The sequence below is a fragment of the Barbus barbus genome (assembly GCF_936440315.1).
Source record: "Barbus barbus genome assembly, chromosome: 44".
NCBI lineage: Eukaryota > Metazoa > Chordata > Actinopteri > Cypriniformes > Cyprinidae > Barbus > Barbus barbus.
In genome coordinates this window covers 24,324,149-24,340,951 of record NC_136722.1, presented here as the reverse complement: position 1 = coordinate 24,340,951, position 16,803 = coordinate 24,324,149, and the positions used below count along the sequence as shown (strand labels likewise).

At 36.7% G+C, this 16,803-nt stretch overlaps 1 long non-coding RNA gene and 1 gene segment (V, D, J or C); one reads left to right on the top strand and one right to left on the bottom strand.

Annotated features, from left to right (window-relative positions):
* Window positions 1-5,474: 5,474 nt before the first annotated feature.
* Window positions 5,475-7,375, bottom strand: LOC306863055. The gene is made up of 2 exons (XR_013783638.1): window positions 7,116-7,375; window positions 5,475-5,911 (listed from the first exon to the last, which is right to left on the bottom strand). It is a non-coding gene; the product is annotated as an uncharacterized lncRNA (long non-coding RNA).
* Window positions 7,376-10,236: 2,861 nt separating this feature from the next.
* Window positions 10,237-10,732, top strand: LOC306863687 (immunoglobulin kappa variable 4-1-like). The segment is given in 2 exons: window positions 10,237-10,307; window positions 10,395-10,732.
* The last annotated feature ends 6,071 nt before the right edge of the window (window positions 10,733-16,803 follow it).

Sequence of the window (16,803 nt, the reverse complement as noted above, 5' to 3'; positions counted from 1 at the left end):
CTTTATTGCTTTTTCACAGTGTTATGAAAATGAATGTCTGTTATTAATAAAAAAACAAAGTTAGACCCCAAATTTGTATTAATTTAAATAATTTTTTTAAATGAATTTTTTATATTTTATGTTTATTCACATCTGATCTTTGATGCTTTAAATAAAATTGGCTATCATTGAAGTTGATCATGAAAATATATCTTCCAATCAATATATTTCACTAAACTTTCGTTGTATTGCTAAACACAGGCTTTGTAAAAATTCACTCAGGTGACAGTTTGCAGTTTAAGTTCGGTGCAAAAATAACTAATAAAACTATCACTGTATTAATTGTTCAAGTGTTCTTCTTCTTCTTCTATTAAGGTGCATATCCACCACCTGCTGTACTGAGTGTGAACCAGAGGTTTGTATTAAAAAACAAAAAACTGTTATGTTTCATGTGCATCATCTGCTGTAACCCGTACACAGATTTACATAGAGATGATTTGCATTGCAGCACAAGCTTCAGGAGATTTTATAACTCTGTGAGTTTGAACTCTGAGAATCTGAACCAACAGCAACCATGAGCTTCATCACCATCTTCATCTGGATCTTCACTAGCTGCTGTTTCACAGGTGAGGAAATAAACACACTCTATTCTAACTGATCATCTGTGCTAGAAATACTGTCCTTCAACAAATACTGAATTCTGAATGTTTCTTCATTTTTCTTGATGTAGAATCAGCAGCTGTGACAGTCACTCAGACGCCTGCAGTGAAACCTGTTCAACCAGGAGACACAGTTACTATGTCCTGTAAAACCAGTCCTGAAGTTTACCAGGGTTGGGGTAATCAGCCTCTTCACTGGTACTTACAGAAACCTGGAGAAGCTCCTAAACTCCTGATTTATTTAGCAAAGAGCCTCCAGTCAGGAACTCCATCTAGATTCAGTGGCAGTGGATCTAAGAGTGATTTCACTCTGACCATCAGTGGAGTCCAGACTGAAGATGCTGGACATTATTACTGTCAGAGTTTCCACTGGATCAACAGTAAAAATGTGTTCACACAGTGATAAAGAGTCGTACAAAAACCTCCATCAGTCAGAGTCACAGAGACTGAACTGATCCTGCAGCTGCTCAAACACTATCACTCACTACTGACACACAGAGACAAACACAGCAACTACACATGAGCTCAGAACTCAGTTAGGAGTCAAAACAGCTCTATTAAGCCCAAAACAAACTGCACGACTTTAGCTATAAGATCACTGCATGTCACACTGTGCGACATGGAACTAATATACTTGGCTACGATGTGTGTAGACTGTACGATGATGAGACTTATTGACTCGTACGATACGACGCTCGTTTCTATAGAAGAATAAAACATCATCAGCATGCACTAGTGGTGAACAAAGAGCATGATAAATCACTTTAGCAGTTGTAGTTTTTATGTGTGCTGAGAAAACAAGTGGAAGCGGCGAAAGAGGAAGGGATAAAGAGCTTGAGGTAAGCAGTTTTATGTTTTCGAGCCATGTCGCTTTGATTTCATGTCACATTTTTATTGGTTGGTCAGTAAACGTGGATCGTAACAGCAAACACACTGTGCGATGATCAAGCTGTATCCAGGGAAGGACTGGGAGTAAAAAACGGCCCTGGATTTTCTCCCAAATAGGCCCACCACAACTACAAACAGCTGCTACTATCTCACAATATTACAGCAATCAATGTATTACATTTACGGCAAATAACATCACAAAACCCATGGTGACCCTGCTGAAAAAACCCAATTCTAATCACAGAAATTCTAAATTCTAATTAAATAATGGTTTCCTGAAGTGTGTTTTGAGACATGTTCCATTAGGATTTAGTGGTTTTAACAATAATAATATTTAACAACAATAATAGGCAACCAGTAGAGACTAATAGAGTCCATTACAATTTCCATTATAACCAGTAAAAGCATTACAAATGTTATTGATGGTTTCTATTTTTCTTTGTATTTCAGCTAGGGATTGAAATAAATGTATTATTATATGAACTTAAATACTTGAAATCTACATAAAAAGAGCCGAAAGCAAACATGCATTTGACATAATAATAAACATAAAATCTAGAAACCTGAAACTACATTCTTCAATTTGAGTATTCATGTGTGTGTGTGTGTGTGTGTGTGTGTGTTAATCAGAGTAATCACCTTATAGGCTACTTCCTTTACTAACTCAATATCTCTCAAGTGTAACCCGTTGTAGAATCGCTGCTGTCTCTTTATGAATGAATGGAATATTCATGCCAGACAATGCTGAGTGATAAACAGCAGTGGACGCTCAGACTAGGGTTGTCTTGGGATTTTATTATAGTGCTGTAGACCACATGCTGTGTATAGTGAGAGAGACGGGCCAAAAATAACCTGACGTAACTGTTCGCTTTTTTCTTTCTGCTTCTCCAAACCACCTTTATCTTCAGGTTTTTTGGTTGCCATCACGAGCCCACTCTCCTTCACGTCAGTTTCGGTTTATTGTAAGAAAAAATAGATTGCGCCCCCTTTTGTCGGCCGTCAGCGTCCCTTAATTTGACTCTTTTTCTTTGATGATGAACCAGCCAGACCGACTTCTCCAGAACCTCCAGATGGCCAGTCCTCCCCTGGCTGTATCTTTTGAACATCTCTCACTGCAGGACCGTGCACAGACCTTTTGAGGGTCATGTGCTAAAACTGAAAAAGCCCCCCCCCCCCCCCCACACACACACAAACCTTTTTGGTCACATCTTAATGACAAATTAAATAACACAAAACAATAGTCTCAAAATTTGTAGATTTATTCACTATTACTAGCAATAATAATAATATACTTTGAAGAATTATAAGCTAATTTGTATTATTTGGTTAACATGTTTATTTATGTCATTGAGAAAAGGGGAAAGTAAAGCAATAAGTATTTTTGCCAGACTATTTTGAAATATAATTTAAATAATTATGTCTAACACAATTATAGTCAAAATAGCAGATTATAAGAAACTATAGTCACTAGAACATATCCAACATGTATCCATCTATCTGGCAAAAGCTTGATACTGTTGAGGACCAGAGATGATGGTCTCATGAGGTCTAAAATATGCCAGCAATGAAAAACTTACTAAAATATTGTGAAAAGTACAGTTGCAGTGAAAAGTCTGAATTGTACCAGAGCTCTCCCCTCCTAATCATATATATATATATATATGGTGTCAATTTTTCGAAATTGAGACTTCTACATCATCTGAAAGCTGAATAAATAATCTTTTCATTGATGTATGGTTTGTTATGATGGACAATATTTGTCTGAGATACAACTATTTGAAAATCTGGAATCTGAGGGAACAAACAAATCTAAATATTGAGAAAATCTCCTTTAAAGTTGTCCAAATGAAGTTCTTAGCAATGCATATTACTAATCAAAAATTAACTTTTGATATATTTACAGTAGGAAATTCACTAAATATCTTCATTGAACATGATGGTGGGAAGTCGTGGCCTAATGGTTAGAGTGTAATGTAATGGTTACACTTAAACATTTCTGGTTACGCTAGTGCATGTGACCATATAATATGATTAAATGTTAATAAATTAAGTGTATCAGCAGTCATAAATCAAAGAAAATATATATTTTTTTAAATAGATTTTACCTAGGTGATGAGGATCACTCAAATGCAACAGGGTTTATGACCAACGAATGTCTGCAAATGTGCATTTTGTCTGTCATTAACGGCGGCATCAAATTACGTTTTCATCAACAGATTATAAAGTTTGTTGTAGCTATATGGGCGCTCAGATTTTGCACAGGCTATTTAAGTGTTTTGGCTATGACTAGGTCCCACACATCTCAGACCTCAAATACATAAAATATGGGCCTTTATAGACAGTGTTTCTTGCGTAAAGAAAATGCTGTACTTATTCAAACAACATGATCTTTATTTACCCTTGCAAGACTTCGTTCAGCTGCTGTGGAACTTCAGTTCATTCAGTCCAGATAGAGGGGGTGGAGTTATGATATTTTACAGTTTGAGCGGATCCAACAAGATTTATGCTGTGTTCCAGGCAACCCGTAACCATGAAAGTGCACTGGAACAGTAGTCAAACCCGTGACTTCCCACCCGTGAACTCGTACTAGTTCGATGTACTCCCAGTTCCACGCTCTGAAGTCACAGATAGAAATTATTGTAAATGAGCATAAGCACCGTACGGTCCGCCATGCTGGCTTGTTTACATCTAGCTACCACAATTCCTTGCTCTCAGGCAGTTTGGCGTGACTTGCCTGGAACGCTACAAAGCTGTGAGTCGTGGTTTGAAGTTGTGACTTACGGGCTCAAAAACCTGCCTGGAACGCAGCATTAGTCACAAGCTTTTTAATTGCTCTCTCTCATTGGCTAAATATTTGTAAAACAGGCAGGCAAACGTAAAGTGTGACCAATAGCATTGATTTATTGAAAGAAAAAAACCCCCCAAAAAAACAACACCACCAAAAAAAAAAGGGAGTGTAAGGAAAAAAGGGCATGTGTTCAGCACAGGTTGAGCCTTACCTGTGCACGTGCCTGTCTCGCTGTATGACACAAGACCACCGATTAGGAAAACGCTACGATTGTTTCACGATGCCAATCTTTCGTCTGGGACAGCTGAAAATCCTGCAGTGTTTAGGGCTTTAAACTGTGAACAAAGTTCTGCTTGAGCAGATGAAAATTGTAACAACCAGAAAATGAACGTTTTGTCTTCATTTGTATTGGGGTTGAATACTTAGGGACATTTTGCTCTGTTTTGTTTGGATTCAGGAAATGTAATAAAATAAATTATATTGCCCATCCTCTCAGGATACCTGGAATCAGTGTTACAAGTACCCCAGGCACATCGTTTTCTATTTTTGAAGCATGAACCCCATAAAACCGATGCGAGCTTCGCATCTTCTAATGTTTCTCTATGGCGCTGAAACCTAAAGATGTCCGAGTTCTGGTCCCCGTGCAACTGATACTCGACTGCCATTGGCTAGTCTGCATTCCAGGGGAGGGGCTTACTGATAGGTCAATTATGCTCTGGTTTTGAGATGAACTGATATCAAATCAATCCAAAAACACACAAATGTTTTCTCTGTTAGAGTTTGGTTTTTGTGTTTTGTTTTTGTAGATTGTACTACAATCATACTGATAAACTTGTCTTATGAAACTACCACTCAAACTTCATAACTGTCTCATAACTCTTTGAGCAGAAGTGAAACTGATCCAGTTCAGAGCGTTGAACCAATCAAACAGAGAAACTGTGAGTTTGAGGTGGAAATCAGATTTGCATTGACAGCTTTAGTGATTGTGATCGTCTCAGAATAGAGCAGCTCCGTCTCCAGAGACCATGTTCAAACCCCAAGAGCTTCAGTTCACATTTACTGCTAAACGCAGCTGTTCTCAACTATTACAATCATCACCAGCAGCTGAAACTTTAGTGAAGGAAAGACACACTGATCAATGATGCAGTCAAACACAAATGTAAGGCGTTCAGAAGCTTTATTGAATGAACAGCAATGGCAGCAGATTGAAAGACTGCTTGAGTATTGAGCTGTAAATCACGTGACTGCTGTGAATCCTGCTGCTCTTCACTGGAGAAACATCAGCACTCGGAGCTCTTGAGGAACAAGGTGTCTTGAGCAGATCCGTCATGTGTTACTCTGCAGACGAAGCGGTCTGCGCCTTCCCAGCTTGCTTTGCTGAGGCTCAGGACGCTGCTGCGGCTGTAGCGTCCGTCCCGCTCGCTCTCTGCGCTGGTCTGAACCCCCTCGCTGACCACTGCCCCGTCCAGCATCCAGCTCACCTGCGCCCCCTGTGGAGAGTAAGAGCTGAGCAGGCAGAGCAGTGCGGCTGAGCCTCCAGAGATCTGCAGAGAAGAGGGAGGCAGCAGAGACACGGAGGGCTTCACTGCGGGACCAGCTGAAACACACAAACACACAACAGAAGCAGAAAAACATGAACAACTGATCATTTGACTTCATATTTATAAATTACATTTGAAATAATCCTCAGAATTTTGGAAAAACATTATTCAAGTAAATTGAAGATTATATTGTGATGTCGGTATATGACTTAGAAAACAAAATTAATGATCATTTCAATATTAATTGTACTTTTGAAATATTCATGCTATTCAGATTCACAATCATAAACATCAGCAAATTTGATAGTTTAAATAGTTTAAATGATTAATTTTCAAAATGCTCTTCAAGTTCCTTGTTGTCTGATGACAAACCCTTTATTGTTAAAGTAGCCAAGAATTATAGACAAATATATATATATATCAATAAATAATTGAATAGATTTTAAAGTCCTGCTATCAATACTTGTAATTGCATGTAATTATTCATATAAAATAAAAAAATAGCATTTAAAACAACATAAATTATAAAATGTAAATAAGTGATGAAATAAATGACAGAAATATAGTAATTAGATTATTTCAGAATTAGTAAATTACAGAACATGTAAAACATTGTCCACATGAAAATTAATTAATATATTGTGATTTTGTCATAAGATATAGAAAACAAATTTAAATAATTGCAATATTATTTGTATTTTAAAATATTCTTCTATTTTGACACTAATAATCAACTGTAATTTTCAGCGCTATTTTAAGTTTGTATTATGATGATTCTATTAAACTTAATATTTTAAATAATTGATTTTTAACATGTTCATTAACTAAATTTCTCTTTATCTGGTGATGAGACCTACACAGTTACATTTAGTCTGTATTATCAAACTTTTTCATGCATCTAAAAACCCTTAATTGTTCAATTTACAATTAATTATAGATAAAATGATATATATATATCAAGATATAATTGAATATATCATCAATTACTGACATCTATATATTAAGATAGAATAATATTTAACAGATAAGTTAAATTATTCATGTAAAATGATAAATGAGATTTAAAAACAATATGAAATATACAACTTAAGAAAATGATGCGATAAATAAACTATTGCAATTATTAAAGAAACTTAAAAAAACCCATTTCTTATAATAAATTAATAATTTAGATTTTTTTTTGCTGAAATAATCTAAAGATGAATTAAAATGAATGAATCAAATATCATACATTATAATGATAGAATTGAAGAGACTTACCGATCGTCAGTTTAGTTCCTCCACCAAAAGTCCACCACAGTGCTTCATTCTAGTGAAAGCGTCGTACAAAAACCTCCGTCACACTCAAATAAACACAAACTCCAGCAGAGAGAGAGAGAAACACACTCACACACACACACACACAAACACACACACACACACACACACACACTCTCTCACACACACACACACACACACACACACACTCTCACTCACTCACTCACACACACACACACACACACACACACACACACACACACTGATCTGAGACTCAACATCACACATGGATTATTGAACTAAAGTGGCTTTCACAAAAACAGCCTGATCATCTCTAAATGTTTCTAGATGCATGAAAACTAAGAATGAAATCTAAATAGATAATATAATCACACTCTGTATTGATCACATTTTCTTTTCACTTCTTAATTTGGGGTTTCTAAATGATAATTTTTTATTATTTTTGATGACCTTTGACCTCTCATGGAGTTCACAGTGATAAACTTGTTTCTTTCAGTGATTCAACTCTGTCACTGAATCATCAGAAAGCCTGCAGTCAGAGCCAGAGACTGAAAGAGAAATGATATCAAACTTAACTAAAGAAGTAAAAACACACTCCATTGGATCATGAGACTGAAACACATTTACAGGCTCAGTTTTCTTCTGCATGTGGGCTTTTTCACGTCTGTTTTGCTCCAGGAGGGTTTTTCCACAGAGAGTCACTTTGCATCGACACATGCTTCAGCGCTCCGAGTGTTTATAGCGTTCAGACTCAAACACTTTATAACACACTGCTGTTTACCACGGTACAAAACCAACAAACACAATGAATCTCTTCAGCAGCTTCATCTGGGTTCTGACAGCTTTTATTCCAGGTAAAAGAAGAGAAAGATGCTCATTTTTAACTCTTTAATGTTGATTTAATTTGATGAAACACATATAATGTTGTTGTCAGCAGCATCCAGAGGAATCACTGTGACTCAGCCTGAAGTTCTGACTGTTTCTGAAGGACAAGACGCCACTATAGAGTGTAAAACTAATCCTGGAATACATAGCTGGGGTTTAGCTTGGTATCAGCAGAAAGCTGGAGAAACTCCTAAACTCATCATTTATAGTGTAAATGATCGCTATGGTAGCATTTCCAGTCGATTCAGTGGAAATGGAGCACGAGGTGGAACTGATTTCACTCTGAGCATCAGTGGAGTCCAGACTGAAGATGCTGGACATTATTACTGTCAGGGTAGACACTCTATCAGTGGTGGTCTTGTGTTCACACAGTGATAAAGAGTCGTACAAAAACCTCCGTCAGTCAGAGTCACAGAGACTGAACTGATCCTGCAGCTGCTCAAACACTATCACTCACTCAACAGTGAAGAAACACAATATGATCTTATAATAAACTCAGTTTTGTTGAGCTTCATAATTATTTATTTTCGATTATGATTTTTCTTAAATAATTTTTATCTCCTGTTATTTGTAGAAATTCGTTCACTTTTGATCTTCCCTTCTGTGTATAGTTTCTATTCTTCACTATATATATATATGTGTGTGTTTGTGTGTGTGTGTGTGTGTGTGTTGAGTGTGTGTGTATATGTGTGCATGTTTATGTGGTTTATGAGGACACAAATGTGTATAATGACATGGGTATGACAGAGGTATTACAATATGAAGGTGGTTTATGAGGACACTGCCTATGTCCCCGTAATTCAAAAGGCTTAAAAAACATACTAAATGGTGTTTTTTTGAAAATCTAAAAATGCACAAAGTCTCCTGTGAGGGCTAAGTTTAGGTGTAGGGTTGGTGTAGGGCAATAGCACACACAGTTTGTTCAGTATAAAAACCATTACGCCTATGGAGAGTCCCCATAAACCACAAAAACCAACGTGTGTGTGTGTGTGTGTGTGTGTGTGTGACGGAGCCGACGAGACGTGAAGCGAGCGGATCCAAGTGCAAGCTTTTATTAGTGAATATAGTCCAAACATAAGCAGGGTCAAACAACAGTAAACAGGTATGGCACGGCCAAGAAACAAGAGTAATCCTAAGGCAAGCATGGGTCTTTGATACGGATGGCTGACGTGAAACTGACGTTTCGACGCGGTGTCGAGATCCCGAAGCATGATTCAAATCACTCATGTCACGTGACTAATGCGAATCAAAGCATCGAGGCGTGTCACAAGTGTTTCGAGGCGTGGCCTACCTGCCGATTCTGCGATGGATGATGGGAAATGCAGTCCAGTATGGCGTGCAACAGTCCGTGTGTGTGAGAGTCAATATTATGGAAGAATGACCTCTGATGGCGAGTGAACGGAAGACCACGAACCGGATTCGTGACAATATTTATATTCTGCATTTATGATTTATCCTTAATCTTCTGCAAGATGAGCATCATCAACATGTTCTGCTTGATCAGTTTAATAAGGGAATTGACCTTTTTGTTCATTCCTCATATTGCAGATATTAACAGCATCATATAAGCACATTCCTCTATTTCATAGCAGATGATAATGAATATAATTTATTGTAAGATCAGTGAATGGAAAAATTAACAATGATGTAAAAATGAATGTGAAAATTAAAGATCAGATTACTTAACAGGTGCTGTTCACCATCAAAAAACAACATATGCATATCACAATATTTATTTCAATTTATTTTATAAAGATTCATGAAAGTGAACATGTTTTATATCATGTGAAGTGACTCATAATCAGACTGAGTTTATTCATTGATTGAGAGACACGTGTGATGATCCTCATGTCTGTAAAAACCTGCAGGAACATCCATGGATTTGATATAAAATATATATGAATTAACAGTCATCTTTCTATTCATCTACTAAATATTCTCAAAGTCTCACAGGAGAGAGTCAGGATAATATACTAATGCTGGGTTTGTATAATTATTAATTCAACTTTATGATATGATACAATTCATAACAGTTTAGCTATTAGAAGATCAAATGTTTTTTAAAAAGGTATTTTCTCACTTCAGAAAATGTATTTTGTGTCTGTTAATGAGAGACTGTGTTCAGGTAAATGATGTGGAGTGTGTTTGCATATTGATCAGATGCTTGAGTGCTCTGAGAGTGTTTATAGTGCTGTGAGTTTAACACTTCATCACTGACACACACAGCAATCTTCATCAACATGACCTTCATCATCATCTTCATCTGGACTCTCACAGCGTTTGCTCAAGGTTTGTGGAGCACAAGTTTGATATCAATTCATTTCTTCAAGTATATTGTCAAAGTTTTGAGTTGATTTTCTTCTTCTTGTGTTTCAGAGAGTAGAGGACAGATCAGCGTCACTCAGAGTCCCTCAACGACAGCAGCTCAACCAGGAGAAACAGTCAGAATCAGCTGTAAAACCAGCACAGATGTGTACAGATGGAGTGGTGGGGAAGAAGAGTTAGCCTGGTACTTACAGAAACCTGGAGAAGCTCCTAAACTCCTGATTTATTATGCAAACACCCTCCAGTCAGGAACTCCATCTAGATTCAGTGGCAGTGGATCTAACAGTGATTTCACTCTGACCATCAGTGGAGTCCAGACTGAAGATGCTGGACATTATTACTGTCAGAGCTTATACTGGCCTGAGAGCATTAAGTGGTTCACACAGTGATAAAGAGTCGTACAAAAACCTCTGTCAGTCAGAGTCACAGAGACTGAACTGATCCTGCAGCTGCTCAAACACTATCACTCACTCAACAGTGAAGAAACACAATATGATCTTATAATAAACTCAGTTTTGTTGAGCTTCATAATTATTTATTTTCGATTATGATTTTTCTTATATAATTGTTATCTCCTGTTATTTGTAGAAATTTGGTCACTTTTGATCTTCCCTTCTGTGTATAGTTTCTATTCTTCACTATATATGTGTGTGTGTGTGTGTGTGTGAGTGTGTGTGTGTGTGTGTGTGTGTGTGTGTGTGTGTGACGGAGCCGACGAGACGTGAAGCGAGCGGATCCAAGTGCAAGCTTTTATTAGTGAATATAGTCCAAACATAAGCAGGGTCAAACAACAGCAAACAGGTATGGCACGGCCAAGAAACAAGAGTAATCCTAAAGCCGGGCTCACACTGTGTGATTTTTAATAGTCTTTTGCGATTGTTGCTTGTCACACTGTACGAACATGATCCCCATGTCAGACTGTAGGATCTCAGTTGTCTTAATGTCAGACTGTACGACAGTCAAGACGCGACAAAAACGGACGTACTTTTTTTATTATTTTTTTTACAAAAACGGACGTACTCAAGAAGACTTGTCCGGAGTTTTACGTCATCAATACGTGACCCGCGTTCTCTCGCTATAATGGTAGCTAGCAAACAACAGCAACGTGTAGCGTTAGTTTTATTAATTACATGCCTTGATGAAAAAAAAAAAAAAAAAAAACGAAAAAGACAACGTGTGTGGAGTCATGGCTGGGCAAAAGAGGACTTTATGGACTTCCAGTTCTACAGAGCGAACTTGAGGTAATTTTGCTATTCGAGTTTAAACATCCTGCCCCTTAACATTCTAAATGTTACCTGATTTTTATTATATTTTTTCTCTAGCTATTGCTTATGAAGAGGTACCTGGTTCAAGGGTAATTCCACTAGGAGCCACTTGATGGCACTAGTGCATAGTAGTTGCCGGATATAAGCCTGATTAGCGGCGAGCAAATTAGTTTGTTTGGTAGAGGGAAACCTCATAGTTGATCTAATGCTACCTGCCTACACATTTTAAGTCCTGGTTTGAGAACTCATAGAGTTTATGCTCAAACAAAGGACTTTTCATCTTGTATTCAGCTCATTGTATCACGATTGGACTATACCTCTCTGGTTGCTTAAGTTACTTCACCGTGTTTATTGCGAGCACCGTGTGATTTCACCGCACGCTGCCGGGAAGCGGGAAGTATGAATGTTTGTATCTCCACGCTGTAGTGAGGCTACAGCGCGGGTCTTGTTAACGAGGCAACGAACACCATTGACTATCTTTACTTCTCTCTTATTGGATTATATCATTGCATCGCTCTCAAATAACCTTGTGGATTTATACTCATCTCATCACCTTCATCACTTTAGTTCATCTAAAGTTTGGATATTGATAAGTTTAATTTATTTCATTGACTCATTTACACAGAGAAAAGGACTGTTTGTTTATTCATATTCTTTATTTCTTATTTTGATGATAATTATATAAATGTGCACTTGACAGAATAAAATAGGGGAAAAAAGAATTGTTATTTGGTGAAGTGGTTTTATCTTTCAGTACCGGTGTTGTGCCTATTTTCGACTCCCTGCCAAATTATTACCCCCCTCGTTGAAATCGCCACCTGATTGCCTAATCCTAACCCCACCCCTAATCCTAACCCCTCCCCCACACCTAACCCTAAACCATACTAGGGGGGTAATAATCTGGCGGGGGTCAGAATTCGGCACTACACCGGTCGAATTTCTGTTGAACCCCCTCAGAGTAACATTTACGGGGACATAGGCAGTGTCCTCATAAACCACCTTCATATTATAATACCTCTGTCATACCCATGTCATTATACACATTTGTGTCCTCATAAACCACACACACTCTCTCTCTCTCTCTCACACACACACACACACACACTCTCTCTCTCTCTCTCTCACACACTCACACACTAATAACAGACTCAACATCAGACATGAATTCTTCTAAAACAGCACAAAATGTTCATTTAAAAAAAAAAAAAAAATTATTGCTTGAAATATTATTTTTGTTCCAAACTCAGAATTTGTGCTGTTTTTCACCCATTCAAGTGCACACACAGTTGGGGGTTCAGTGTCTTTCTCAAGGGTCTCACCTCAGTCGTAGTATTGAGGGTGGAAGAGAGCGCTGGTCATTCACTCAGTAACAATCCTTGCCGGTACCAAGACTCGATCCCACAACCTTTGGGATAAAAGTCAGACTCTCTAACCATTGGGCCACGACTGCCCCCATGATGGTGAGCCCCTATTGGATGACCTTTGACCTGTTATACAGTAGCATCATGATATGAAATGTGTAAGACAGGTATTAAATGCTCTCAGCATTCAGTTTCAAGTCTGAATGAAAATGATCATTAAAACAGTGTTTGGAGAAACAAGCTTGACCCAAAATAACGTGCAGTAAATCATGAGTGTCTGTTTTAGAAGAAATAAAGATAAATAGAGATTTATTAGCAAAGATGGCAAAATGATGACTCTGCTGTCTTCAGGTAAATGATGTGGAGTGTGTTTGCATATTGATCAGATGCTTGAGTGCTCTGAGAGTGTTTATAGTGCTGTGAGTTTAACACTTCATCACTGACACACACAACAATCTTCATCAACATGACCTTCATCATCATCTTCATCTGGACTCTCACAGCGTTTGCTCAAGGTTTGTGGAGCACAAGTTTGATATCAATTCATTTCTTCAAGTATATTGTCAAAGTTTTGAGTTGATTTTCTTCTTGTTGTGTTTCAGAGAGTAGAGGACAGATCAGCGTCACTCAGAGTCCCTCAACGACAGCAGCTCAACCAGGAGAAACAGTCAAAATCAGCTGTAAAACCAGCAGAGATGTGTTCAATGATGGTTCTGATGATTATTTATCCTGGTACTTACAGAAACCTGGAGAAGCTCCTAAACTCCTGATTTATTTAGCAAACAGCCTCCAGTCAGGAACTCCATCTAGATTCAGTGGCAGTGGATCTAACAGTGATTTCACTCTGACCATCAGTGGAGTCCAGACTGAAGATGCTGGACATTATTACTGTCAGAGTTTACACAGCAGTGGTGGTCTTGTGTTGACACAGTGATAAAGAGTCGTACAAAAACCTCCATCAGTCAGAGTCACAGAGACTGAACTGATCCTGCAGCTGCTCAGAGGAGGATCTGAAATAACTCTGTTGTTTCTCTCTCTCTCTTGTTTTTGCTCTTTCTCCTCATATTCTGACTCTCTGTAGGGAGAAGAGTAATGCTGGAACTGGACTGATTGAATCTGCACAGCTTTGAGGCTTTGATTTGGTTAAAGTTAAAAAATTAAAACGTGTCTCTCCTCTCGCTCAAGTGTGCGTGTGCGCGCTCAAACTGTGTCCTGTGCACGCGCGCATCTCTCGTGCTCTTGCGCTAGATATTCATTCTCTTCACACCTGGATTAAACGTCAAAAGTTATCAACCAATCAGATTTTTCTACGACTGACCCGATGAAAATACTAGGTGAACTGATCCTGGAATTTCTCTACAATTTAATAATATTTAGTCATATCAAATGTATATTAGAAATGCCTAGGAATCGGGTGCTTGGATGATTTATAAAAAAATAATAATAAAAAAAAAACTAGTTTGTCTAATCGTTTGGTCAAACCCCCTCTGAGCGATTTATCTAAACAAACAAACAAGTATCTGATTCTTAAATTCATGTTTTTTTATTAAATGTAACTCAATATAACATTGTGACTATACAGTAAAAAAGGTTTGTGAGCAGTATTTTTTTATTACTATGCAAAAAGTACACAAGAGTTTGTTCAAGCAAGTACAAAAACAAATAAACATTCATAAGAATAAGTGAAACAATTTATGCCAGGAGTACAATTACAACAAGCTTCATCGGTCTTTCTTGCTTTTTAGTTCTTCATTTTATCAAACGTAGAACCATATTGTTTAATCTCTTTTATAAAATGTTCAGTTTGGCTTAGCTTTAGTCCATTTTTTCACATGAATGTGAAATTTCCCAAGTAAAATAAGTATAATATAACAAAGTTATAAAGAATCTGATGTAGATGTTTAAGTGTCTTGGGAGGCACCTCTAATGATAATGACGTATAGACAGATCTAGATATACCTTCTGCCTCTGAAAATAATACCCTCACAAATATTGAGATGTCCCTCATTAACCACAAATTACATTTCTTTTTAGTTTTCTCAATAATTGGTTCAAAATTTAACTGACTCCTTTTTTTCATTTTTTACAAATTATTACACCTAAATATGTTAATTTATGTTTAACTGGAATGTTCTCTATTTCTGAAGAGGAGCAATCTTTGAGAGGTAATAACACAGATTTATCTAGATTCATTTTTAGGCCTGAAACACCAGTGAAGTCCTCAATATATATAATTATTTTTGGTACTTCAAATCTGTTTTTCAAAAATACTGCAGTGTCATCAGCAAACTGGCTAAATGTAAATTATACACCTAAAGTTGTGATACCATTAAATTGATTTCTTTTTATATGCGATGCTAAAACCTGAGTTACTAACAAAAAATAAAAAAGGGGAGAGAGGGCATCCTTGCCTAATGCCACGATGAATATCAAATCTTTGTGAGGTGCCATGAGCAAGTTTGACAGAACTATTGCATCCACTATACAATGTTTTAACTGCTTTCAAAAACATATCTCCAAAACCAAACAATTGAATAACTTTGAAAATAAAATCGTGAATCACCGTATCAAATGCTTTATAAAAATCAATAACTATCATCCTCAATAAGGTGATTATAATCAATCATATCTAAGACTAGTCTAATGTTATTCCTGATATGATGGCCTTGCATAAACCCAGACTGTTCTATATCAGTTATTTAGTCTAAACCTTGCTTCAGTCTTCTGGCAAAAATCATTGCAAACAGTTTACTGTCATTATTTAATAAACTAATAAGCCTCCAATTTTCAATACATAACTTGTCCTTATTTGGTTTGGGAATCAGTGTTATAACTCCTTGTTGTAATGAAACCATAGCTTCTACAAATACTAATAATAAAAAGGGTGAAAAGTCTTATAAAAATCGCCAGTTAGCCCGTCGTTGCCTGGGGATTTGTTATTTTTTAATACGTTTATGCACTCTGTCAACTCTTCAATGTCTATTTCTTTATCACAACTATTCTGAAAGTTCTGGTCTATTTTGGTATCACTCACCAGGCTATTTTAAAAAAGCATCAATGTTGGAAGTAGCTGATATTGGAGAATACACGTAAACTGAGCAACATATTACAAAATAACTGAGGAATTATCCACTAATTTGTTGTTAATCATTAATTTTAAAATTGAGGCAAAATCACAGTTTCTTTTTTCGATGCCAAAAAAATATTTTGTATTTTTTTCCTTTTTTTCTAACCATTTAAGTATATTTCTAATAACTACTCCTCTTGCTTTATCCTCATAAATCTTATCTAATTCAATTTGCAATGAATCCAATTTATGTGACTCACAATTAGTCAAAGATTCCTTTTTCTTTTTACATAAATTAAAAATCTCTTCAATAATCGATTTTTCCTTAATATTTTTATTTTTATTTCCAATTTTCCTTGATTAATAAATGCCGTTCTAATATCAAACTTCATTAATTCCCAATTCTTTCCATATGATTTTTCTAAATCTGCAATTGTTCTATATTTTTCAATAATATCTTTAATTTTTTCCTTTAAACATTCATTTTCAAGCACCTGTGTTTTTTGATTGATTGTTTTTGTACCATATTTATTTTTATAATTACTCCTTTATGATCCGTCATTATGCAAGGTTCTATTAATACAGAGGTTACATTATTTGTTAAATCATTAGACACTAACCAATAATGGATACGAGAATGAAGAGATTATTACTCCATGTATATTCTTCCCTGTCTGGATTCTTACATCGCCACACATCAATAAGACCTAATCTTAAACACATGATCCAGGTCACTAGAAGGGCCCGGTCTAGTTTCAGGAGGCCAT